Below are 27833 nucleotides of genomic sequence, written 5' to 3'. Positions count from 1 at the left end.
GACCACTTCAGGGCTGACCAAAAGTTAAGGCATGGTATTAAGGGCATTGTCCAAATACCTCTTAAACACTGACAGGCTTGGGGCATTGACCGCCTCTCCAGGAAGCCTTGATAGAAAAAGACCTTAATTTTGAACAGAACACGGCTAGAAATAATTAATAATTTCTTAGAAGATCTCAAAGTGATCCCACACGCCTCTGCATACCAGAAAAGGTGATGGTGCTGTGCCTGCCACAGGAGTCTCATCGGGCTCTACATAGAGCCAACGTGTTGCTTTCTGCCCACAAATGCCGTTTAACTTTACACTTGCAGCAGAGGCAGCAAATCCTAAATGAAAGGAGGTACTAATTTTGAAGTATCATTTAGGTTTGTGTTGTTATTATGTATCCTAGCCCTAGGTAGCTGCAGGCTGCTGGATGCCGATAGCAAAGGAGATCAGAGACAATGTTATATTCCTAATTGGTAAAACCATTTTTACCCAGCTGAATCTCCATCCCATAGAATAAAATGTATGTTTATTTTCTGGTCAATTCACTGACTTACAGGTGAACTTTCTCAGGACAGCAAATTCATGAGACTGCATCAGCAACATTTGACCATAAGAAGCTTTTCTTAAATCGCTGACATCATAAATAATGCAGCTTGTCAGAAGGACTAAACTCTGAATAAGTACTCTCAACTGGCATTCAGCTTTGAAAGATGCTGCTTCTGTTGTGGGCTTGAAGAGGGGCTCTTGCCTAAAGGTTGCTACTTTTTCCAACCGTACCAGTTGAGCTAATGAAAGATATTGCCTCTTCCTACAAACCTTGTCCTGTCAACGGGATAGGGTTTCTTTACTTGTCTGTACGCTCGGTACTCCACAGATTTCCAAAGAAAGATGATGGTTTATGCCAGCACAGGATGTGTCCTGGATTTTTTTTTAATCAAATGTGCTTGCTTGAACACAGAGCAGGCTATGAGCAAGAGGCAGTGTCCCTTATCACGGGAGAAAGCTGACCCAAACTGATGACATTTTTCCCTGTTTCCAGCCTGCTGGGACATCCTAGACTGGAAATCCCATTCAAGGAGCCTACAAGGTTCATGTTCCATGTAGGTGAGAATGGGAGAAAAGCAGCAATGAAAGAGCAAGGTGAAAAAAGAAGTGAGATGAGGCAAAATTAAAGTATGCCAACAGAGTGGTAGCCCAGAAACCAGTCAGCCATGCCCCACATAAAAGAGGGGGGGGTGGGGGGGGTGGCTGGCAGGGGGGTGAAGAAAGGAAGATGACAGAGAACCATCTTTGCCTGCCCCTTCTCAGCCTGTTTTATGGGTTTATAGAAACGACATGGGGGACCAAATCCAAATTTAAAGGTTCCTAAACATCAGCATTTCTTTTCAGGCAATACAAACCCCTGAAAGACCTGGCCAGCCTGACAGAGTACCCAGGGGGTTTGCTCACACGGACGCTGCTCACTCAGCACCCGACGGCCCCGCGGGGACCAGTGCAGGGCTTCTGGGTGCTCCACGGAGGGAAAGAGGCTTTGGGGGGGCCTCCACCTCCTCCTTGGGAAGGAGGCTTTGGGTGAATTTGACCTTTCGGGCTCACTCCAGGGAAGTACCAAACAGTTGCACCGCCCGCTGAAGTGGATAGACTGAGCGCGAAATCATCTCTAGCCAGTGGAAATCAACAGTCAGCGCTTATGACCCTGTTCTTTTCTTTCCAAGAAAAGTTTTCTTAACTGAGCTGCTGAATTTGGACATTGAAAGCGCCTAACTCCCTTCCATTTAATTTCCACCTTGTGCTAGCTCACACTGCCAGAATGATATTGCCCTTAGGATTACTTGTTCCAACAGTCTCACTCTTACAGCTGTGGATGAAAAGGACAGATGGTCCCCGTGGGAAACATTAGGAGAAATAATCAGAGGGAGAAGTCTAGAACGAAGCAAGGCAGGACATGTTCCCGTGCACCTGCTGCCTTTCTCATCGCACGAGCCACCCGAGCTGGACTTGCAAAACAGGCAATTGCAAAAACTAAGGCACAGGAAGCAAAGCGCTATTGCGCTTCAACGATTGGGGCTAATACTGTCTATATTAGGGCAGCGCTCGCATGGTGTCAGACGTGCTGCTCCCTAATGAAATCTCCCTCTCTGGAGGATCTTTTTTAAGAGCAGAAAGAAATGTTGGATAATGCCTCCATGGCGAGTCGCGTCCCAGCCAGCCAAAAGCACCAGTCAAGGGCGGCCAAGCACAATACATCTTTAAAGCGTCCTCCTCTATTTCTACAGCAGCTGCCTGAATCATGGCTGTCAAAGGGCTTTAGAGGAGGAAGACATATGTGGCATGTGTTTGGTCAGGTGTCTCAAGTGCTACAATGAACTTTGGGCCACCTGAACCCGGGGGTGTGAGCAGACTCGTTGCACTCGAGTGCTGTAAACAGCACTTGCTTTGTATTGAAAACCCTCACACTGAAGTGCCCGGTTTTGTAACAGGCGTTCATAGGAAAACACTTGGGATGAGATAGAAACCCAAGATCAGGCCATCAATGGCCACAGTTAAAAAAGAAAAGCAAAGCCAAGAAACTGTTAAAGAAAGCAAAAAGCCAAGTAACACCTGCACTTCCAAAAACATTTCCATCTACATTGGCTAAAAGACATGACCTTTTTTTTTCTGATGTGGCAGTCAGTCCAATTATCTAGGAATTTGTTACTTCCAGCCTGGATTGTTGCTAGACACAGCACAGTATGGGAATGCAATTAGTACAGCTAGAGCTAATTATTTCAGGATGTGCTATTTCCGCATGCATTTGCCTTGTGGGGCCCTTTGCAAAGAGGAAAGCATGGTCTTAAAATGCACTGGCTACCAGTTTGTTTTCAAGCGTAACTCAAAACATCGGTTTTAGCTTATAAATTCCGTATCGTCTGAAATCCTTGCTACTGACAGACCGTCTTTTCCCCCAAAGCCCTCTGGACAGGGGGCACTCACGGCAAGGGAATTTGTCTCTAGCCTCGCTCTGCCTGCTCATCCATCAGATCCACGTTTGGACGCATGCAAGGGCCTGTCTCGTCACACTGCGCTTGCATCAAAACGTTGAGATTCTTTAACTGAATAGACATAGCCTGGCAGATTGCTGCACTCACTGCACCAGTTTTGCAAACTGACTAATCACAAAGCGTGTGCGAGAAGATTGTTTTCCACAGTTTCTTTCATTAATTGAAAAAAACAAAGGAAGTTCCTTTGTATCTGAATAACATAATCAGTAATTTCATCACACCGACATTCTCAGGTGGTTTCAGGTGGGGGTATAAAAAGCAAAATCTTCAGTCCTTTGCAGCTATCTTACAAGCGCATAGGGACTCTGAAAGAGAGGCAGCTGCCTTTTAGTGTCGGACGGCCACCTGGCCAGCCAACTCCTTACCCATCTCGGCATTACCAGCAACAACCTTCCTCTTCACTGAATGCCTGCAGAATTCATTTAAAAAGGCATCAGCAACCTTTATCCACACTCCTGCAGAGTAAAGCGTAATCCCACAGACAGCAGCGCCACTAACTGCGTCGCACTGACCCACCCATGTTTCGCCTCTTGTAGCTCTTCCAGTGTCTGGGCTGATTTGGCACTTTCTCCAATGAAGCTTCCAAAATGGAAGCTCAGTTAATGTTGGCTGTGGTTATTTTCTTCCCTAGGAGGCAGACATCCATTTGGAAAGTGACGAGACTGACACCACCAGCTTCGTGTTCAGAGCCCACCCACACAGCCCGTCCATTGCTCAGCCGGCCGGTGGAGGGCTGGATCTGCTGGCTGTGGCTGCGTGGAGCTGGACTCCGGCAGGCTATCGATGGGTGAAAGCCCCCTTAACACATCTCTCAGGCTCCACCCTTCACGCTTTGACGTCATCAAATGTATGAACGGTGGGGTCCGTGCTCAGGTCTTTTGAATTTAGATTGCAGAAAACCATTGTTCAAGAAATGTAGGCTTCCTGCCTTCTCCAAAAGATACATTCCTTGGGCACATCATATTCTGGATTTCATGGCATCCATGAACCAGAAAAAGCTGTATCTCACGGGATAGTTCTATGGCCCCCATCCTCCCTACCAGCTGAAGCTCTGACAGAAGAGATATCCCTTACATCAATAAACCCTGTGTGAAGAACTGCAGGGCAGAAATAGGTAACACAACGTCAGGTGGAACACCATGAGTTTCTGCTACAGTTCGGAAACATCGGAGTAGGCAAATGTTCCTGGAGGCCCGAGTAGCTCACAGGGTGACTATGAGCCACGGATGTGATACAGGCAAATGCAGTCTTGTGTGTCAGGCAAGGTGTTTCCACAGGAAAGGCAAGCATTGTGCAAAGCCCTGGTGAGCACTCACCTGCACCACTATGGACATTTCTCATTACTCAGGTTCAAGAAAGATAAATTCCGTCTGGGATGAAGGCAGACAAAGACTAAGCAGTTGATTAGGAGCATGGAGGACCTACGGGAGAAGATGACTAGAAGGAGCAAGACAAAGGCTGAGAGGGCTGCCCTCACTTTCAAGAAAGGTGTCAAGGATGAAGGCCAAAGGAGGAAAAGCGCTATTGAAGTGCGAGGAAAAATATGGTAAACACCGCAAAACAATTCAGGACTTCTTTCCAAGCAGACAACCTCACCGTGAACAACAGTGTAGTGGCACATGTCACTTGGAATAGTGAGGAAATCATGCATGGTCTCTACATCTCTGCAAAGTTCACGCAGAGGGAACCAAAACTCACTCTTCCACCTCTGGCATCACAACCAAATAAACGCATATGGTATAAATGCCCTTTTTTACCTGAACGTACATATGAGTTTTGGCCCAAACGTACAAAATGACAAGAACACTACCTTCCTTAGCCTTTCAGTACTCCGAATACTAAATCCAAAAGGAAAAAGGGACTTGCCAGGGTTTTAGATAATATCTGAACATCTCCTCACAAAGTGAGGTAGAGACATAACTGTCAGAAAGGTGAAAGTCACAAACGAGCTCTGAAAGTTTTACCCCCGTGGCTGAAGTGCGTTTTGTATCCCATATAAACACGGCCAGCTGCGCAGCTTGGTTTCAGTGGGAAAAGGGGATGTGATGGCGGTAGCAGCCACGGGCTATTCTTGCTATTTGGAAGAGTCGTCGTTTGCCTGGCTGTGCTTTGGGCACAGACCCCAGTGTTCTAGGTCTGAAAAATACCTTTCCACCACACCAGTGTCACCTCCGCTCACTTGTTTTTCAAAGCCTGTGTTATTTCCGTGGCGGCCTGTTGGCACCGTCCATCCCAGCCTATGGCTCTGGTTACACTTTGGCTTTCCTCCAGGCTGTGGCTGCCAAAACCATCCCCTGTTATCCCCCCGCAAAAGGGTTTGTGTCCCTGGTCCTCCTCGCTGCGTGGCTTCATGGAGGTTAGCTTTGGCGCAGAGAGGGGACGGCTAATAGGGGTGCTCTCTGGGCTGCAGGGTTGGTTTCTGCCATGGCCTGAGAGAAGAGTAACACCACGAGGTTTGTCCTTGGGAGCCGAGTGGCAGAGGAGGTGTCAGGGAGGCCCAGCAGCTGTGCCCAGTGCATGGCCACCAAGGGCAGGGACAGCCCCCTGGGCCTCCTGGGCACAGGGACTGCCTCGGGGCCAGCACCCAAAAGGCCTTCCTCTGAAGGACACTGGGCAGAGGGGCGGTGGGCAGGGCTGCGCATGGAGGGCCCCGTCACCCCCGTGTCACAGTGCCACCACCTGGCAACGCAGCAGTCACAATGCCCCGGGGCAGGAGAAAGGGGGCATCCTCCCGTGTCCCGCTGCCAGAGCTCACCCGCGGGCAGCCCAAAGACATCCGAGAGGAAGTCCTTGAGGAAGCCGGTGGAATTACTTGGCGGGGACTGAGGGAGGAAGACCGGAGGCCAGACGAGGCTGCTGCAGATGATAAGAACCACCAACTCCTGGAGGTGTCCAAGGCTATCAGGCTTTTTCAGCTGGATAGCAGTGAAGACCAAGGGAATGCTTTCCTGAGGAGCCCTGCAGAGCTCGCCATCCTCTTCCCCTCCAGAGCCAGGGGCAGCAGCTGCAAGAAGTGGGATGCAGAGATGTTGCAAGGGGTCCCAGGGCTTTGGGGTGTCCCGCCAGGCAAGGGAAGGATTCTTGCCCCCAGGGTCAATCAGACCAGGGGCATGTGGCCACTCGCAGAAGCCCGCGAGATGGCTCCAGGTTGAGGGAGAATAGGGCTTGGGCATCTCCTGGGAGGCGTGACCAGCCTGTGGGACGAGGAGGCAGGTCTTGCTCACGTGCTCAGGGAATAGCCGATCGCCAGCTCTGGGGTCAGGAAGGAGTTTTCCCCCGGGGCAGATGGGCACTGGTCCCCGGGGGTTTTTTGCCTTCCTCTGCAGCACTGAGCATGACCACTTGTCAGGGCTCCTCCGGTCCGGTCTGGCCAGGTTACTGCCTGCTGCTCACGCACCATGAAGATGGCCTCTCGTGCCCTGCAGCTGGGGGGAGGAAGGCTTTTTTCCCCCCCACGGTGGGCTAGCAAGTGTCTCTGGGGGTTTTTTGCCTTCCTCTGCAGCATTGAGCATGGCCTCTTGCCAGGGCTCCTTTGGGCCATTTTGGCCAGGTGCCTGCTGCTCCTGCTCCACAAAGGTGGCCCTCGTGCCCCGCATCCGGGGGGAGGAAGCTTTCTAGACTCCCAAGGTGGGCCCCAAGGGTGGCCTCCGCAGGTTGCTTCTTGTCCTCTGTAGCATTGAGCACAGCCCCTTGCCAGGGCTCCTCTGGGCCCTTTTGGCTCGGTTCTTGCCTGCTGCTCTTGCACCTCCAAGGTGCCACTCGTGCCCTGGCTCTCTCCGGCTCCCTTGACCATTGCAAGTTTGGAGTGGGAGCGAGCTCCCGCTCCAACCTAAGTAAAACCAAAGTAAATAACCTAAAAACCCGACCCAACCAACCTAAAAACCCAACCAACCTAAAAACCTAACCAACCTAAAAACCTAACCAACCTAAAAACCTAACCAACCTAAAAACCTAACCAACCTAAAAACCTAACCAACCTAAAAACCTAACCAACCTAAAAACCTAACCAACCTAAAAACCTAACCAACCTAAAAGCTAAACCAAAAAGCTAAACTAAAGTTTAAGTAAAGTAAAAGAAAGTAAAATCCTGTTTCCACTTGTATCCTTTGTGTTATGTGTCCTTGAAAGTGTTTTTGAGCTGAAAACTTTGCCCTGGTATTTCAGGCAAATAGTGTCATCTTTATTCGACTCAAGGTGATTTCAGGGAACAGAACAGAAGAGAACAGTTACGCCGTCCGATACTAGTGACAAGCGACAAGCGGTGACCTGGGCCTGAGGGCTCCATCCAGGAGAGCAGCTCTCTGCAGTGCAGGTCCCAGGCCCATCCAGGAGACAGGGGCAGAGACGGGCACACCCACAACATGGCTCAGGCAGGGACTGAAGGCCCCAGGCTGAGCTGAAGACACGTCCCCTGGGCCCTTGGCAGGAGACGGTGTGGTGGGGGTCCCGGGGGAGGCCGGTCCCAGCCATTGAAGCCTGTGAGCACCCCCAGGACCCTGGCAGAAGTGGACTTGCACTGCTCATATGCTCTCCTTCAGACAGTTATGGTTGACCACTTTGGAGACCGAGTATTGGGCCAGATGGACCTTCTCTCTGATGGAGTACTGCTCTTCTCAGGCTCTTTTGTTTTAGTGTGTTTTTCCAAGGGAAACAGCTCAGGCATTTCTAAAAATGAGTACAAGGAGGGGGGCGGGGGGAAGAAATCCATGGGGAAATGAACAGGTATTGCTCACCTCAGAAAGATTTGCAACCATTTAGCTGAGGAGCATGTCCTGCTTCAGACTGAGGGCTTGATCTTTGAGCCACGCTAGTGTCAGAGATGTGGGGTTTTTGCCATCCTGTGGAAACGCAGCTCAACTGGATGAACACAGGCGGCTTTCAAAAACCGCACTTCACACTTGCTTTTTGCAAATTTGTTCATATGGTCAAGTTATCTCAAGACAATCCACAGCTCTCACCTCCATCAAAAGGTACACGCCTCCTTCCCACAAAGCAACTGAGCCAATGCCTAGGCTGGGACATGGTTACCCAGTCAATCCCTTCTGCTAGTGCAGGGCTGGGAAGAAATGTCATCAGAGATTTCCTCAGCATGTCCTGATAGGGAAAGGAGGAGGTAGGAAGAAGAATAGACCAGCATAGACCAGCATAGTTCAGCTGCAAGAGACCTACAACAATCTCTAGTCCAACTGCCTGACCACTTCAGGGCTGACCAAAAGATCAAGCATGGTATTAAGGGCATTGTCCAAAAAAATGCTTCTTAAACACTGACAGGCCTGATGGGGCATCGACCACCTCTACAGGAAGCCTGTTCCAGGGTTTGACCACCCCCTCGGTAAAGAAATGCTTCCTCATGTCAAGTCCAAACCTCCCCTGTCAGCTGCAGCTTTGAGCCACTCCCACGCACCCTGGCACTGGGTACCAGGGAGAAGAGATCAGCACCTCCCTCTCCACTTCCCCTCCTCAGGAAGCTGTGGAGAGCAGGGAGGTCGCCCCTCAGCCTCCTCCTCTCCAAACCAGACAAACCCCGTGTCCTCCGCCGCTCCTCAGAGGACATGCCTTCCAGCCCTTTGGTCAAAGGCTTTGTTGCCCTCCTCTGGACACATTCAAGGACCTTCACATCCTTCTTAAATTGCGGGGCCCAGAACTGCATATGATACTCAAGATGAGGCCGCACCAACGCTAAATACAGCGGGATAATCACCTCTTTTGGCCGGTTGGTTATGCTGTGTTTGATGCACCCCAGGATGCGGTTTGCCCTCTTGGCTGCCAGGGCACCCTGCTGACTCCTGTTGAGCCTCCTGTCGACCAGCACCCCCAGACTCCTTTCTGCAGGGCTGCTCTCCAGCCACTCCTCTCCAATTTATACTTGTGTCCAGTGTTACTCCATCCCAGGTGCAGAATTCAGCACTTGTTCTTGTTAACTGTCACGCCATTGATGGTTGCCCAGTGCTCCAATCTATCCAGATCCCTCTGCAAGGCCTCTTGTCCCTCGAGAGAGTCAAGAGCACCTCCCAGTTTAGTATCATCAGCAAACTTACTAATGGTGCATTCAACTCCTGCATCCAGATCATTGATAAAAACATTGAACAGAACTGGCCCTAGAATTAAGTCCTGAGGAACACCGCTGGTGACTGGTCACCAGCCAGATGTAGCCCCGTTCACTACAACCCTTCTAGCCCTGCCGTTCAGCCAGTTCTTCACCCAGTGCACCGTCTACCTGCTCACTTCACAGTCGGACAACTTGTCCAGAAGGATGCTGTGAGGAACAGTATCAAAAGCCTTACTGAAATCCAGGAAAAACTACATCCACCGCCTTCCCTTCATCCACTAGATGGGTAAAATGACAGAATTTATTAGCTTACTGAAACGTCAGAACATTTTAAAGGGAAATAAAAAATTCTGAGATAAGAATCCATTAGTATATTTGTGATATACTTTCTCCTCACTCCTCCTGACTTCAAGAGAAGTAAGATTTTACCTTTTTTTCCTTTTCTTCATAACTGCATACATTCACTTTCACTCAGCTCCTACCACTAAAATATTTAGCTAAGTAAGTTTTCTATACTGACCTATTAAAAGTCATAGACAACGGGGTTTTTTTTCCTGGAAAGAAGTTTGTATCTATTTAATTTAAAATAAATGTGCGTTTTCTTTTCTTTTTTTTAAACACTTAATTGTTATGGCCATAACTCAGGCTTCCAAACAGAGAATTAAATTCCAAAACTTATCCTAGTGAACTAAAGATTTTATTCTTACTAATAGTATTAACTAGTATAATAAGTGAAAAGTAAAGGAGTTTAATAAAGTTAGCAAGGTTAGGACTGCACTCCTTCCCTGCCCTCAAAGTCTAATGAAGACTTTAGTAATACATGGTGAGAACTAGCCCATGATTTTCAGGTTACATTTACAATTAACACCATTATTTTCAGTCATACTGACAGAATCAGGTGGCACACATTGCATGTGTCAGTTTTACATATATCTTAGAGATGCAGGATCAGAATGGTACTTCTCTTTTCTATCATTATACTATTCTCTATTCTTCCATTCTATTGCCCTTGTTGTAAATTATTTTTGACTTTATATATATACATATATATATGTATCACACATGAGCACCAGCACAACTTACATTACTTTTTTTTCTTTCTAAGGAAAAAAAACACACCGCAGAATTTAACTGAGAAGAGATAACAGAAATTATTAAAAAAAATAAAAGGCTTACTCAAAGGGCTATCAACAGCTCAGCAAAATCGAAAGTGAAAGTGTCACATGCAGGCAATTTTAGGAAAAGGCAACACTGTTTTTGTTTAAAATATCAGAGAAACCATATTTGCATAAAGTAACTACACACACAAAGGAACACTGCGTCACAATTGCTGTTGAAAGCTACTGAAAACCTAGAAAACTTTTTATGTATGTCTCTGACAACACTACATACTGCCCAAGGATTCCCACCATAAATAGCTTTTCTGTGAAAGTTAAAATAATCTGAAAATATTTTTTTCTTTTCAATGAGTAAAACAGGATGACACAGCCAATACGGTGGCCAAGATGCTAAACTATTGTGAAAACTACAAGGTTTTCAGTACTAAATTAAAGTCTTTCCTGATGAGAAAGCTGTTACTGAAACAGTAGTAACACTCATTCATAATAAAAAAAAAAAGCACTTCCTTGCCAAAAAGTTTCCTCATATAGAGATAAATAAAACACGCCAGTTCTTCACCTCTCCCTCTCCTTACCAAAGGAGTTATTTTCTGATAAAAGGACTTGCATTACTGGTTACACTACTTGTTAATCTGTAGGAACACACTATGTGGCATAGTAAAAACAAAATTCCTTACAAGACCAGAGCTTAACACGGTAACTGGTATTATAATCCTCACGTTCAAATATTTAAGTTATACTTAAAGACAATTTCAGATAATTTTAACATATGTTCGTGTAACATAAGACACAACGATGTATAAGCATAACAGGCAACATAATACCTACAGGAAAATGGTCTTCAAGTCAGCAAGTTCTGAGTCGGCAACTTTTCAAGCGAGGAGGACCCTGGGAAGTATACCATCCCAGACCCAGCATGGGCAGTATCCACCACACAGTGAATGGCCTGTCACAGATACTCCAGGATTTACCCAGTCAGCATAGTAAATTATGCCGGACCTGAGTTCACTAAACACATTCTCTGGAAGCAATAAAAGACCTCAGGGTCTGGGAACTAAGTGTCATACCTGTTTGCTCTCCCACCATCACAAACTCCCAACTTCATTCTTTATCTAGGCGTAGACACAAATTGCTCTAGCCAACACCTTGGACAGAATATACAATTAACTGTAAAGACTGCTTTGGTACACCACATATACAAAGTCTAATAAACTGAGAATATCTGGTATAAACCTGTATTAACCTGCAGGAGTACTAGCAGAATTCTCTCAATATGTTTTCTGACAGTCCCAGCATAAACTCAGATTAAGAGCCAACACAGATAAACCCAGTTTCTCTGAAGATGAGGTAATGCTGACTGTAAATTAGGAGAGAAAAAAAATTCCCAAAGAGCTAGAGACTGCCTCCAAAGCTTACCTGGACACAATTTTTTATACTGTTCTCTATTACAAATGAACCAAAAACGTTCTGCTGACACACTCTCTCCCTCCTCTGTTTATATAACTGCAAGAACTAATTTTCATGAAATCCGCTGGTAGTGAACACGCTACTAGTGACCTCCTGATAGTCATTGCTCCCTTTCCTGAAGGGCACTTAAATCCTTTCCAAGCTGCACTCATTCTGTCTCTAGCTGTAACACATCATTGCCTCAGAAGCATTTTAAGGTTTCAATGCCTTTAAAAATACTTCTCAGCTAGTCTCCAGTAATGTTCTGTTCAAAACAAATGTGCCTTAGTAAACATGAGGGAATATTTTTAAAAAAGTAAACAGCGTATACATTTGGGGAAATACACCATCTTAATTTCAAAGCTGATCCAGTTACTTGATATTATAGCCTGATCTTGAAAGTACAGAATTTGGAAAATAGAAATATCTCCAGATGCACTTCCATCTTGCAAATCTGCGTTTTAGCTAAACAAGAACCAGTATTATAAAGCCCTTGAATTTCACTACCACAAAAAGTTAGTCTAGAGACTGGTCAACAACAGCATAATAGCATAAGCAGAATAAAAAGACAAATTCATATAAAATCTGGCTGACATGAAGCAGGCACACAGTTACAGAAAATGGAGAGAATGAAAAGTCAGTAATTTGTGTAGCCACAGAATCACAGAAATGTTGGTTGGAAGGGACCTTTGGACATGATCTAGTCCAAGCTCCTCCCAAAAGCAGGACGAGTGCTGGACGTGACCAGTGCTAACACTTGATCAGTGTTGCTGAGTGATTGAGGCTCTCAACAGCTAAGTCTTGAAAACCTCTAACAGTTTCTGTGGGTAACATATACTGGTATTGCACTAACTCCTATAGAGAGTTTTCCTATGGTTCAACCCAAGTCTCCCAAACTCCCCCTTGTTATGCCACCTGCTGCTACTGAGATGAGTTTGGCTCCATCAGTCACTGCTTTAAGACTCAAGCTCAGCTGTATGTATTGGTTAGCCAAAATTCAGGCATGAAAGGAAGCCACAAAAAAAAAAAAAAAGACTTGCCATAGCAAAAATTAACCTGCAATAATTTTAAGGCAATCCCAGCCTTTCCTGAAATTTCAGTTTCAGAGAACTAGCTAAGATTCACTGGGAGATCTTACTGGCGTAACTGATGTCCAAAAATACTCAGAGGTTTATAGGACCGCCTGAAGACACCTTCCCTACACATAGTAGTAGCGTTTATAGTTGTGAGAAGTTGCCTAATGAGTGATGCATCATGTAGTTTATAACCCTGCTTACTCCTTGACACTTCAGATCAGAGACACAGCATCTGATCTTGAATCAGGTGAAACAAAAATATTTGATGCTGTACTTATTCAAATTGACCCAACTTATCTGTTTTTCTATTAATTACTTCACAGCATATTTGGGAATTTTAAGACTACTTTGCCTCCTTTCTCTACAGATGTTCTTATTCCAGTTAAAGCACAAAGTCCACAAAAACATTTTGGTTTTATAATCTCTAGTTTTAAAATAGGGAGGCAGAAATTTTTAAACTGTATAAATAGGTACACAATGGTACTGGACACGCCTATTAAAAACTAAAATCTACTGAATAATAGAGGACTACAAAATAACCAAATACAAGTTAAAAGAACAGTGGTTAACATTTGGAAAGGAGACTAAAATAGGAAAGATGTCATTTTCATTGACATGTGACATTCTAGTTAACATTCAGGTCACATTATATCATCAAAAGGCCCAAACATAGAACCACCATTTACAGAATTAAATATTGATTTGAAGCAATTGCTTTAAGTGGGTTGTGTCTGAGGAGCAGGCACGACTTAAAACTCATGGCTGCATACTGCACCAAGAGGCCCAGGCTCTGCATAGTGAGACTAATTAAAATGAACCAACATGAAGGTACCAAAGACCACCTGAAGAAGCCTAATGCTAAAAAAATGGTACCATAGATACCAATTCCAGCAACTGTTCAGTCCAAAGAAAGTTTTCCCTCAATCAAAAAGTCTGTCCTTTGTTGTTCCTGACTTGCACAGGATTGTATTTCCTTTACATTTCATTTGTCTTCTGTGGCTCCCTTCCTCTCCTCTTCAGCTTTATTCTCATGAAATTCCTGCAAACAAGTAAAGCCCACCTTCCTACTCTGTCTGTAGGATGTGGTAAATCAGCTCTACAATGCCTACTCCAATGTTCACTCCAACAGAGATTTCATCTAGTTGAAGATATACCTTATCTTACAGTCTATCCTCTAGACTGAGTTCCTAGCTAGTTATTTACTGGAAAAAAAGCATTTTGATAGTGTTGCATTCGACAGGCACTAGAGACTTTAATCAAAGTAAGACTGAAAAATTCAAACTGATGCACACCCACAAAATTCCTCAAACATAAGCACAAGATACTGTGTGTAACTTTTTGGCAATACTCTAGATTTTCAATTAAGCAACACAGCAGGAATTACAAGTTACAGATATGCAACACATTTAAAGACTGGGAAGACTTCCCGTTGGAGGAGCAGGGCAAGACTTCTCAGCGTACAGGAAAGAACTCCTTACAATGAGTTTGGCTTCATCTGAGTGTTCAGAACTGGAGTAGCTCTGCTTGACCCTGAAGTAGCAGCTCTTACCTATCCCTCAGGCTAAAAGAACACTTCTCATCCAGCATGCAAGATGAATACACAGAATATACTTGAGTACAGCTTGTACAGCATACAAATTACTCTTGTATTTATAATGCACATCTGGTTTCATACCAATGAGCCCTGAAATAACTTATCACCAAGATTTTGAAAGGTACGCCACCAAGCAGATGGCTAAATGTCAGACAAAAACAAAGCAAGAAAAGCAATTAAACTTGCCTTGGTTAGAAAGTGAACGTAAACACAAGTATTTGTGCTTTTGCTAGCAAATTAATGTTATTTTGTTTTGCCTACTTCCTATTATTTCTTTCACATGAGGTTTAAGTTTTATCTTCTACAAAATGATTACACAACTTAATTCTAAAGTCATGCTATTTACTTCAGTAAGAACTGTATTTGAAAAAATATTTAGATAACTTCTCCCTGTAAAAAAACCAACCCACCAGTTTTGGGGTTTTTTTAAGTTTCCTTGAGAAAGATGTTTCCCCAATTTCCTATGCCATTGGGGTGACCTAACAAAAGTAACAAGGCAGTTGCACACATCCCACATTCGTACTGAACAATGTTTTTCTCAGAACATTGGAAGAAGGTGCTGAAGAGTGCAGGACACAGTTTGCAAGCCAAAAAGAGAAAGAAAAAAAGTAAGTCAATCTTTTGAGTCAGTAGGACATCTGAGGGAACAGCAACGTCACCTTCCCCCATCCCAAGAGTGAGACTCTCAGATTCAGAAAGTCAAATCAAAGTGCTCCAACCTTGGACTAATTTTTCCCTGCAGCTGAAGAAGCCCTGCCACTGAGCAGTGTCCTGCAGAACACTGCTGTCCTTTCACAATCACTTCACTTCTTGTTCTACAAGAGCTGAGAAAATGGCAGGGTAAGCAGCTTGTAAATTCGGTGTCAGCATTGCTTTACTTTTATCTCCACTGCCACTTTCCCCTCTGGGTTCCTTCTTAACAGCACATCCCTGACTTTTTACTTCTAAAATGAGCAAGTAAGACTTTGTGCCTGCACATGAGTATGCTCAAACCAGACACGGGAAACAGCATATGAAAGAACAGTTCTTCAGAGTTAAACCAAAGTGACTTTGAAAATATACTCCATGATGAATTCATGACACACTTGAAATCACACTTGCCAGAACTCACAATGCGTGGAGTTGAGCTTTTGTTTAATCAAGAGTGTGATCTTAAATATGCAACTATATTCTATTTTAAGAAAAATACTAAAAACTAACATACAAAAAGGATGCACCATAACACATTCCAAAGGTGTGCCTCAGATCTCAGCTGCACTCAAGATATTTAACCACTGCAAACTACAAAACTGAAGTGTGTGCATTTTATCACTGTTATATCCTTAGAACATACAAAGGACAAGTATCTCAGTTACAGAATTGATGACACATTATCCCATTTCAGTCCAATACATTCCAATTGATAGTATTCACTTATTTAATTAATTACCAAACCTAAGTTATTGTTTTCTTAAAAATAAAACATCACCTCTTTTTTGCTTTAGATGTTCTAGACTAGTCTTGCCAAAGACCTGAAACTACGTGAGGATTTTCAGATTAAATGCAATCAGCTCTCCACAGTTATATTAACATATGCATACAGTATTTTTGTATGTTTTATGTATACGTACACATGCCAGTAACATGCAATAGCTGCATGCAATAAAAAAAGAAAAAAAAGAAAAGAGAAGCCACTGATTTCTTGCAAAAGCAGGGAGGGAGGAAAAGTGGTACAAAGACAGAGAAAAGACAATTAAAAAAACCTCTGCCAGATCTGGTCTTAACTCTCCTTCACATCTATTACCTGCTCTCTGAAGCTGACTTTGTAGCCCACCCAACATCAGCTCACAGAAATAAAGATTTCACTGAAAATTTTACTCCACTAAGCAACAAGGGCTTATAATCCATTCAGCTTCCCAAACAACTGTAGGCCAAATAGCGTATCTATTTTATCATATCAGCATTTCTCTAAACACAAAATACAATTATTTAGAGAGACCAAACATCTTACTGATTGCCTCCAACATCAAGCACAATACTGGTTTATTACATAGGATACTCAAACACATTTTTTGTTTGTTTGTTTTCTCCAATTCAACAACAAGCATATGCCCCAGGGCTGCTAGCCATATACTATTTGGACAAGAAAAGCTCTTCTTTTGCTAGCACAGAATTGCAGGACTCTTCCTGAAATATGTCAGTCACTTTCTGTATTAGTGGGAAACACTCAGGATTCCGTCACCCCCTCAAAAACTATTCAACAAAATGGTGCGAGAATTTTCTCCAGGCAAACTCAAGCCCTGGAAATTCTTCAGAGCTCTTAAGAAATACTATTATTTTAAGAAACTGACGTCCATTTTAGAATACAAGATAAACTTTTTTAAGATTTTTCACTCTTAACTCCTATTTTATAGCTCTTGAAGAGGCTTCAAAACAAAAGGAAGTATCAGGTTTTATGTATTACCTCCATTTTTCTCCTTACAAGACCTAAAGGACGTTGTAAGGAAATAGTTACCCAGTCCAAGCAGCAGCAACTTCTAGCAAGGATCTACATCTGAACCTTCAGCATAAAATATTTATTCTAAGACACCTCCACATCTAGTTTTTCTGTCAGCGCTAGATAGAAATTAACTCCTGATGTCTGAAATGATGCTGTTTTCAGGGCTTCAGCTGATGGCCGAGTAGCTGATCTTAACATGAAAAGCGTGATGTCATTACAAGATATTTGTTTGGTTCTTTACTAAGATTTTTTTTTTTTCAACCTTTCACTTTTAATCTTACTCCTAGCTGAATTTAACATGGGGAGGTAGAGAGGTAATATACAAGTTGTCTTTTAACACAATCACTAAGGATTTCGAATTAAGAACAGATTTTTAGAAGATACTGTTAAATTAGAGAACATTTAACAAGCAACACATCTGTGATCTTTTAAAGTGACTCAGCTAAGTTGATGGATGCTGCTGGCTAACCATGCGAAATCACAGTTTCTGCTGTCACAAGTGTGATTTACCATTACGTCACCCATCTCTTCTGCAAAAACACTGATAATATTGTGCTTGCTGACTTAATTCACTGAATGAAATCCATTAATCCTGCTTACTAGAAATTACGTTTGGCCCTGTAAATCATTTCAACAAATACAGTTATTAAAACATATGTTTAACTAGGATGGTCTGACGAAGTTTAAAATAGTAAAGTCTAAATACATTCTTTTGCATGAAGGCCTAGAACAATTGTGCTAGACTCATTTTGAAAGACTCATGGCTAAACACTTGAGAATTTATGAAAATTAGAATTCATCATGTCAAGAAAACCACATTCTAGTCCAAATGCACCAAGAAGAACGCCTAATCCACCTGAACTAAGAGTTTAGTAATTCACAAATTTCAGCATCGTTAAAAAGTCAAATGTTTCTTTCTTGACATACCAAGTCTATAAAAAACAACATCCATCCTGAAAAAGTCTAACATGCAAATAACAGAAAAATACTTAAAGATCTCTGTCATAACAATAGGACCACTGGTGCATTTTACCCAAAGTATCTAGCCCTGAACACTACCAACAAATAAACAAAAACCCAATCACTCTGCATCTGGCCTACTTAAAAGTGCAAAGCTGATGAAAAACATCTACTAAAAATAATAACAACCCTATTGGCTTATAAATAGAAATGAGCCTTCTTGCAATGTTGGATTGACTAACAATCCCCCGAAACACTAGGATTTCCACAACGAAATGACAGCTCTCATAGCAATTAATGCTCAACACAATCCTACATCACATTATAAAAGCCAAGATGACAAACATGCATAATAAAATGTACTGGCAACACTGTGCAGAAATACTGTGATAGCCTTACACCTCTAAGCACACTAACATGATTTAAAAAAAAAAAAAAAAACTTCTTTCTTCAAGTTTAGTATTTGTCGTGAATAATTTCCATGGTAAAGTCAACCACTGTATCTACTTACACCCGACTACCACGAAATTGGGAACTGACTCAAAGTTAGCACTTCATCAATGAGTAACTTTAACTGCTAGTGCAGATCAAACTGCTGTAAGCTTAACCAGTTCACTCTGCAGACGTACTAGTGTAACCCTTAAGATATACACAAAACGTTACATTTCAAGAATGAATGACCCACTTTTAATTTGGATGCTGAAATCGGGCAGTGCTTCTCCAAAGTTCCCTAAATTCAGTCCGACGCTAAAATTAAACCTCGGCATAACCTTTTCCCATGATGGAAACTAGAGGTTTGCACGCCCTTGTTCGTTCACGCCGTTATCAGCAGGACAAACAGGTCACTGTGCCTCCGTGAAGGCGCATTTGCTGAACTAGGACCTCGGAAAGAGGGGAAAAGCAATCCTCCTCCAGCCTCGGGTCCGCCAGCAGAAGGAGAGGTGCCCGGCGTGCGGGAGGCCGGGGCGCAGGAGAGGCTGCACACGCAGCTCTGCCGCTGAGCATCCCCCGAGCCCCCGCAGGCACCCCCCCCCCCTCCCGGAGAGAGGACCCCTGCCCCGCCCCGCCGCCTCCCGGCACGTGACGACCTTCCTCCTCCTCCTCCTCTCCCCGCCCCCGCCAAGCGCTGTTTCTCTCCCCCCGCCCCAGCAGGACAGCGGGCGCCGTACCGGGGGGACAAAGCCGTCCTGAGGGAGCGGGCGGTCCGCCGGCCCCCCTTCCCCTTCCCCTCCCCAGGGAGAGCGGCGGCGCCGGCGCGGGAGAGGAAGGGCGGGCAGGGCCGCAACGGCGGCGACGGCGGCGGCGGCGGCGGCGGCGCGCGCTGCCCCCCCGCCCGCGCGGGCCGCCCTCGCGCCGCTCCCCTCAGCCGCGGCCTCCTCGCCGGGGCGCCGGCTCCCGCCGGAGGCGCGGCCAGGCCGCCCCTCCGCCAGCAACGCGCCCGGCATCCCTCTCGGCGTCTTCCCTCCACCGGCCCGTTCCCCTCGCCCCCCGCTGCCGGGCGAGGGGCGGCGGCGACGCTTACCCTGGGCGCGCCGCTCCGGCCCGAGGGAGAGGGCCCGCGCGGCGGCCAAGCACCGCCGCAGGCCCCGAGGACTGGAGGGGCGGTGCCCGGCGCAGAAGGGGGCGGAGCCGGGCGCTCGGGGGCGGGGCCTGTCCCGGGGGCGGGGCTCAGCCCACCGACCCCTCGGCGGCGCGGCGGCCCACGGTTTTCATCTTAATTCGGCGTGAGGGGTGCGCCGCGGTGCCCCCGGGGCGGCCCCGGTACCGCCCCGCCGCTGCCGCTGTCGGCTGCCGGCGCGGCTTGCGCCGCGCCACGCCCCGGCCTGGCCGTGGTGCGAGGGCTGAGGGGACAAGCGGCGCCGGGGGCAGAGGCCAGGCAGAGCGCAGGTGGCCCATGCGTGGCCGTGTGCCCCGCGGTGGGGGCTCTTCTCTCTAAATGTGAGCAGCCCCGAATTGTAATGAAGCAATCAAAACGAGCCGTGAGACTGATTGTCTGTCGTTGCCCTAAACTCCGCTTAAGCTCCTGTGTCTTGTCATAGCAGAGTCCTTATATTTACAGAGGTTGCCAGCAGGAAATCCGAGCGTGATTGGCATCATTGTGAAAATAGGACAGAAACTCAACCAACCAGCCACTTAAGAAAACCATCCTTTCCTTTTGGGAAGCATGGTCTCCATCCTTATTGAAGCCCAAAGCTCGTCAAATGCTTACATATGTTGTAGGGCTTGCCTGCAGTTCAGTGTTGCAGGCTAGAGCCACGATACATCTCTTCTAACAAAAAATGTACAGAGATAATGTGCTCTGCTGTACATATCAAGTTATACAGAGAAAAGAAGAGCAAAATAAAATTTATCACAGCTATTGCATTAGAGCAGGGAAACGGAGGAAGAAGGATTAAAGTAGACGTCTAGGAAAAAAAGGCTGCAACTATCCAGCTAGTGGTCACCCACCCCACCCTGCCTGGCTCCGCAAGACCCCACGCATCTTCAGGGAGATGGGTGCACAGCAGCCGCAGCGAGGTGATGCTGGCTGCTGGGGTGTTCGACCTGGAGTTAGAACACTGCTGAAAGCAAATACCCTAAGCATTTAATATAATTAAAAACATTACGGTGAATGACAGCTGAGGTGAATTGCTTCACCCTTGTTCCACAAACCCCGAACTTGCAATAAAATAGAATCATAGAATAGTTTGGGTTGGAAGGGACCTCTAAAGGTCATCTAGTCCAACCCCCCTGCCGTGGGCAGGGACATCCTCAATAGATCAGATTGCTCAGAGCCCCGTCCAACCTGACAGTGCCCTGTCCGCTACTGTCTCTCATTAATGGGAAGGGAGAGGAATTCCTTTAGCTGTGAGGAAAATCTTGCAAGATCTTTTTTTTGCTAGTCATTTCTTCTTAATCAAAGTCTGTAAACGCGCGATCACTTTATGCACTTCTATGCTTTTTACCCATGTTTGTTTACTTTGATTATCTTTCTTTGGTTTTTTTCAGAGTTATTGTACTAAAGATCACCTCAAGCTTTCAGGCAGTTAGCTATATTTTGGATTTATTGTTACTTTTCATACAAATGCAAAGAGAAAGACTTTTGAATCTCAGTGGCAGCCTGTATTTGAATTACCTCTCTCCAGATAGTTTTGATACAAGTTGTTTAACACATTGCAAAACAACAGCAGCAGCCCTCTGTCACTGCATACATTGAAATATATTTATCTTGAAATAAAGTGTGGTTGACATTTAGCTGAACAGATTAGGAGCATAATTTGTGAAAACACGTGAAAAGCCACTGTTGTTCAGGCCTTATGAGTGGTTATCAAACTATGAAAAAGCCCAGTGTTACATCTCGAAAATGCAGCCAAGCTCAGTAAATAGAGGCTAGCTTTCAGCTAGCTAAGGCCTATGCAGGCTGTGTGTAACCATTAACAACACAAGTATCAATATTCCTGCACATTCCTGATGGAATAAATCGGTATAAACCAATAAAGAACCATGATAGTTATAACCAGCTGAGACTCAGGCCTGATAGCCATACATATTCACAGAACCAGGCAGCTGGCTGGTTAGTGGTAAAAAGGAGGTCTGGCTGTAAGGAAAGGACTAAGTAGATTGTAGCTCCAGAATGGCTATTCTCTTTTGTAGTTATGCTAGATATAGTATTAGAATAATAGCAAAAAACCCCAAACCTAAATTTCTGAAAACGTAGAAGTAATGTAAAGTAGCACGGAGATCAACAGAGAAAGCATCTTCTTTAAACTATCCATATGAGCAAGTGCAACTTGTCTCTTTCCTCAAGCTTCTTGTCCTGTTGACAGCTCTTCTAGAATACTGGTGAGACTGGGAGAGGTAAGCTACAGAGAGGTGGAGAGCTAGAGATAGGGGTGGCTGGCTTTAAGGGAAAGGCATGAGGCAACTATGAAAGGGAGGGGAAAAAGGGATCCTGGATCAGATCTAGGAGAGAGGAGAAATCTCCATCTGAGATAACAAATTGACGTCTGAAGACCTGTTGGATTACTGTTTGAGTCTCTTCCTCCTTCTAGGTGGCCTATCTCCTCCCTTCTGCTGGCTTTGTCAAAATACTATCGTAAAGAATCTCACTGGGGAGAAAACAGTGTTTGTTCTGCTTTTCCTGTTCTTCAGGGTGTGTGGCGGTGATCCTGATGGGTGAAGAACTGTTTCAGTTCCTACTGCAAGGAGTCAAAGACATCGCGTCTTGCATTATTCAAGGAAATTCAGGTAAGGTTTGCTGAGAAGACTTTACTAAGCTTTACTAAAAATAGTTAGTGATTAAAGTGCTTAGCACAATATGCTAAGGCTATGTCTGCAAATCTACTGAAATTCTGAGAACCAAAATATCTTCTTGTGTATCACACAGTATTATTACTGGATACCTTAATTTCAGATCATCTTAGTGAGCTAAATGACACCTTAATTTTGGGAGCTGATAATCAACTTCGGCTTTTGGATAAGAAATTGAGAGATTTATGGATTTACATCTAGTAACCACCCAGGTAACTTTAGACAGATTAAATTATATAGAAGTTGGCTTTGTAAGTCCTTGTTTATGAACAAATTTAACCAAGCAATCTTGTGATTGCAATGCTGTCCAACGAGAGGACATTCAGCAGTGCAGACTTGGAAAAAATGAGCTGAGCATGGGCTAATGGGCTAGTTTTTCCAGGCTGTGCAGAGGTATTTTCCTAACCTTCAGTGGATCTGAGTGTAGGGAAGGACAGACAATGTTAGATCGTGTAAGGAAGGACTCTGCAGTTTCTTCAATAGTGCTTTAAGAACAGAGGCATGTCTCTGTCCTGATGCTGAAGTTTGAATGTGAGCAACTGAGCTTTGTGTGCAGGTAATGGAATGCCTGCTCCACCTTCCAAAGGAGTGGAGCAGGTTGCACGTAGGTCTCGGACAACATTCCACTTAAATTGTCACCTTGGACTGTGTTCACGTGTGCCTATTACAGGGCATTAAGGAAAGAGTGTCTGTAATCTTCTGGAGCAAGAGAGATGGAAAGAGAAACACAGGGTCAGGACTCATAATTTACATCCTAAAGCCTTCCTCATTTAGTTTTCCTCTGCTTCTACATAAGTTCCTATTTTCAGTCTTTAGGTCTGCTCCCACTGTAAAAAATGTGTAGCAATAATAGCTTCCTTGGTGGAATAAGTAGCCAGCAACCAGGACAGGTTCATGTTTGTGTGTTGTTCCTAATGTGCTTATTCTTAGCTTTATATTCTTTTCTTTCTGGGGAAAGACCATTAGGGTTCAGTACTTCTCTGAGGGTGGAAGGAATCCTAATTCATATTCAAAAGTGCTGTCGCTACTTGACAGATAATAGGTGAAATCTAATTAAAGCCACTGGATGTAAATTGCTATCTAAAGATTCCTCAGCCTTAAGCTGTGGCAAGGGTAGGGAAAGAGGGCTACCAAATGGAGGCAAATACACCTGAGCTCTTCCTAATGCTGCTCTTTAGAAGGAGGATGTGTCAGTCTGCAGCAATGGTGGAGGGGAGTTTGGGAAGGAGCAAGAAAGCCGTCTTGTCACTTGGCTTTTCAAGGGATGGGTTGTGGTATAGAGCTTCCTAGCCTGTGCTAGAACTGGAATATGGGTTGTCCTTTCAGCGTGATCCCTCGCCCAGGGCAATTAGCAGGTCTAAAGGCAGGGTGTCTCAGTTAAGGCAGGGCACTGCTCTTTGCTGTCCACGCTGGCTTTGGGACATCAGCTAATTGTTTTCACAGCAGATAATGCTCTAAGGTGAAGCCTGGGCACTGCAACAGTTATGTCTAATATGCCTCATTACATCAAGTAGATGGATGTAAGATGAACCACTTTCTTATTGTAAGAGTCTCAAGTATTTCCTCCTGCTCTTTCATGCTGTGGTAAACAGCCAAAACGAGTTGGTTAGTTCCTGCAACAGAATATAGACAAATAATCCTGTAGTTAAACGTAGTGTCTAAAGACAGACACTAAGGTGTACAAAGTCTAAAGTCTAAAGTCAAAGTCACACCCCCAAATCTCCTTTGAAATTGAAGGAACTGATCTGCTTAAATACATTTAAGGATGTGACGGGAGGTTCACTTTCCTGTTGCATGGCTGCAACAGGATTGAGGTTTGGATTCTCAAACCTCAAGCTGAAAACCCATGACCAAAGACATTCCTGGCTAGCTGGGAGTTAACACCTCTGCTTCTCTAGCTGGTAAGCTCTTAATGCCTATTTCTCCTCCAAGAAAAGTGAAGTAGGTTATACTGAGGGTGATGAGATTGCCTCCCAAATAGATAATATGGGTAGGATGTGATTAAGTATTTCCACAATAGAGCAGGAAGAAAAAAAATCTCTTGACTAAGACATTATGAAGTGAGTATAGAATTAGGACTCTCACATAACTAAATTATCTATTACACTTCAGTGTTAAAGCTGATGTTAATGCTTTCTTCCATGATGTGGTTCAATTTGAGTGAACGAACCACCCACCCAGTGTAGGAACTGTAAGCTCACCCTGTGGCAAGAAAATGACTAACCGAAACCAAGAGCCAAACTCCAACCGTTTGTCAGGCATTGAAATAAAGCACATTCCTTTTTAGATCTCTTTTTAGGATGACATGATGGTATTAGTGCAAGCAGTAATTGCCGCTTAATATTCAGTGCAGTAGCCGAGCAGCACTGTTCAGCGTATTTCATAACAATACCGTATTGAAAGGCTGATGTGCCACTTTTGCAGGCCTCTTTTGCATACCATGAAATTGGATACCTCCCACCTACACTTGTCTTCCCAAATGCTAAAAGCCCCCAAATTTCTAACACATACATGAATCAAACTGTATAACCCTGCGCGCTAAAAAGAACCTCTCCTTCCCTGGAAAAGAAACAACCCCAAAATCCCACTCTCTCTGATGTTAATGGGAGCTTTATTTGGCTGAAACCCACAGCAGTTTGCTAGTCAGCTCAGTGACAGAAATGTTCTTCTCTGAGCTCTTGCCCGTCATCAAAGCAAGACAAATCCTATCTTAAAGATAAGAGCTTGTTCACTTGGGAGGAAGAAAGAAATGCTTGTACTTTAGTTTTAAACAAAAGACCACTTTGAATTTCTGTCGGCTTTTGGAAAGTGCTTTGAGCACACAGAACGCTGCCAGGCCATTTCACAGCCGATTTCTCATTTTTTGGCCATGCACACTCATGTTCTATTTCTCTGCAAACTCTTTGTCTTTTCCACTTCTACTGCCTTATCTTTCTGATGTCTATTAATTTTCCCTCATCAATTCCTCTCCGTTCTATTTATAGATGCCCTGTTTCTACACATGACTTTTTCAGATTGTACTTCCTTTTTCTTTCGTATCGAGTTCCTCTGCCCCAGGAAAAGTGCTTTCACCCACAGTTAGAGTTTACGAGTTTAATGAGAGCAAAAATGAGCAGTTTCAAACATTTAATGGAGTTTTTTACAGTTTCTTTTCCCTAGAAACTGATGATAAACCCTCTACGTGCACCTAAAACTATCTTGCTATCTTTGTCAAAAACCTTCTATATGCAATCCGTATATACACCAATAATTACCCCAATTTTAGCTATGTTTTTGTGCATAAACTACTGTATATACACTCGACTCTTGATCTGCTTTATTCTTTTTTATCTGTTTTTATGTATTTCTGGGTTTAACTGTCCATGGTTTCCACCTAAGCAAGTTCCTTTATGCATACAAATATATCTAGTAATGTTAACCTTAGGAATATGTGTATATGCTTGTAGGACCAAATAAACATCTGGTGGTTTCATGATGCTTTAAAAGGAAGGCATTGTTTTTGTCATTCTTGTGACCAGACTTACTGAAACTAAAAGTGGAAAATGAGAAGTAGAAATTAGAAGAACAAAAAATCCACCACCCTAGGCCAGAGATTTTAAGTGTGACCCTTTGATATATTTTATTCTGTTAAAAGAGGAAATATGTCCAGATTACTGTACAGAAACTGCCCTGTAAGCAAGACAGGGCAGTTTTTCACCAAAGTGGACTTTACCCAAGAAGTATTTATAACACTCATTCTGCAAAGCCTGAGACAGCAGACCAACAGAGTTAAGCACAGTTGCAGCCTTCAATAAACAATTTTACAGTTAGGGTATTGTCGGTATGACCATCATCATCTCAGTAGCATCTCAGTAGACAGTCAATACCTCTCAGATTTCAGACTTACGTGATTAACAATGTAGTACTAACAAGAGAGTAACTCTTTCCTGGATAATTTGCATATGTACAAAGTCCTTTGCCCCAGTTATGTTCAATAACATTTTCTGAACATAAATATACTGAACTCTTAAGGAAATAATGATGAAAAAGTACTAAATCGTGCAAATAACAAATGAGACAAGCAGAATTATGCAAGTGGCAAGGAAACCTGAAAAATTCAAATGACTAAACCTTGTGCTTTATTTTATTTTCTCCATGCTTTAGCACATGACCACATAAGTGGGTGGTGTCAGATTTTAAAATGTCTACAGTCCTTTCTCCCAAAACAATATACACAAACCCAGCAGAATAAACTGCAGAATCCACCTTTTAATTTTCTGTAATCAAATTTAATGAAGCTTGTGTATTCTGTTCTTTTAACTCACTCCTATCTGAAAGATGTCGTGTACTCCTTTCCATCTCTTTTGCTGTACTCTTTTCCATCTCTTCCCAGAACTGCAGTTTCGTGTGAAATTCCCATGCAGTTTGGTTTTTTTTTTTAAAATAGTATACACGGACCTCATGCAATGTATTGGATGCGTTTTCAGTTGAATCTAGTTAGGCGAGTCGCTCTAACCTGAGAGGCTCTTTTTGAAGCTGCTGTTCAGGACCTGTGCTGGCGTGGCACCTGCTTCTTCAGATTCGCCCCTTGCGAAGCCCCTTTTGGCTCGAGGGGGATAGAAGGCATATCAGAGCCACACTCGAGGTGCACAGTAAAGATCTGTCAAGCTGCTCGGAAATGTAATGGCTTCTGACTCCGGGTGGGTACAACCGGGACCCCAGTCCTTTGCAATTGTCCCGCCAACAAACTCAGGGGAGATAGAATCACAGAACGGTTTGGGTTGGAAGGGACCTCTAAAGCTCATCTAGTCCAACCCCCCTGCCGCGGGCAGGGACATCTTTAACTAGATCAAGTTGCTCAGAGCCCCGTCCAACCTGACCTGCAATGTTTCCAGGGATGGGGCATCCAAGGTCAGATGCTTTTTTTCCTCGGCCATCAGCCGATTTCTGGCGAGTGCAGACCGGAGACCGGAGGCTGGGTGACGGACGGGGCGGCGGGAGCCTGAGAGCTGGTGTCCGTGAGAGCCGCAGCTCAGACTCAGGTGGGTGCCGGCCGGTGGCGGGGGGGCTGGCGGGTCCCGGCCCCGGCCCCCCCCCCCCCCCCCCCTGCCCCGCGGCGGCGCTCCGCCTCTCCCGGGGAAAGGCGCCCGAAGCGCTTTTGGGGGCGGGAAGCCAGCCCCCTCTTCTGGGCAACCGGCATGCTGCACCTTCTGCTCCTGCAAGCAAAGCCGAGAAACGGATCGCGGTCTTTCAGCTGAGTCCCCTGTGGCGGCAACCGGCGCTTTCTCCGGAAAGGAGGCGTTTTACCTCCGTCGGTGGAGACATTTCTCTAGTCCACGGTCGGAAGGGACCATAAAAGTCATCTGTGGCTCAGCACGGCAATAAACGCTAACTTGCAAGAAAATACTGCCTCTCTCATCAAGCCAAAGATATCCTGGAAAGGATGAAGGTCAGAAATTCATTTGGCCCTGAAAATGTAGAAGCTGGATGCTGGAGATGAGAGGAAGATGCATAAGAACAGCATACACTGACAACAGGCCTTCAGATGCGTGAAATCTCTTGTCAGCATTCATTTGGTTGTCAGCCAAGCTAAAACACTGCACTATTCTCATTCTTAGAGTTCAGCCTAGCAATCCTGGACCATTGCATTATAAAGAGAAGGAGAAAGAAATCTATGAAAGTTTAATAAATACCGTCTGACCCACTACAGCTCTATTTGAGCTACCTCTCGTAGAGGCTTTAAAAAGGAACAAGAAACATTATTTCCAGGTTTTTGTCCAGAAGCGTTTCCTTCTTTCCAGGAAATAACACAC

The 27833-nt window shown here is 44.7% G+C and overlaps 1 protein-coding gene across 6 annotated transcripts in view; it reads right to left on the bottom strand.

The window, feature by feature from the left end:
- The window catches only part of STARD3NL (STARD3 N-terminal like), a 34933-nt gene extending 15591 nt beyond the window's left edge, over window positions 1-19342 (bottom strand). For all 6 annotated transcript variants that reach the window (XM_076330875.1, XM_076330877.1, XM_076330876.1 and 3 more), the window contains exon 1: window positions 19274-19342. The gene's annotated coding sequence lies outside the window, so the exon portion shown is untranslated. The remainder of the gene's footprint in view (window positions 1-19273) is intronic.
- Window positions 19343-27833: the final 8491 nt, after the last annotated feature.

The sequence above is a fragment of the Aptenodytes patagonicus genome, chromosome 2 (genome assembly GCF_965638725.1).
Source record: "Aptenodytes patagonicus chromosome 2, bAptPat1.pri.cur, whole genome shotgun sequence".
Classification (NCBI taxonomy): Eukaryota; Metazoa; Chordata; class Aves; order Sphenisciformes; family Spheniscidae; genus Aptenodytes; species Aptenodytes patagonicus.
The sequence above is the reverse complement of the archived record's forward strand: the minus strand, read 5'-3'. Positions and strand labels throughout refer to the sequence as shown.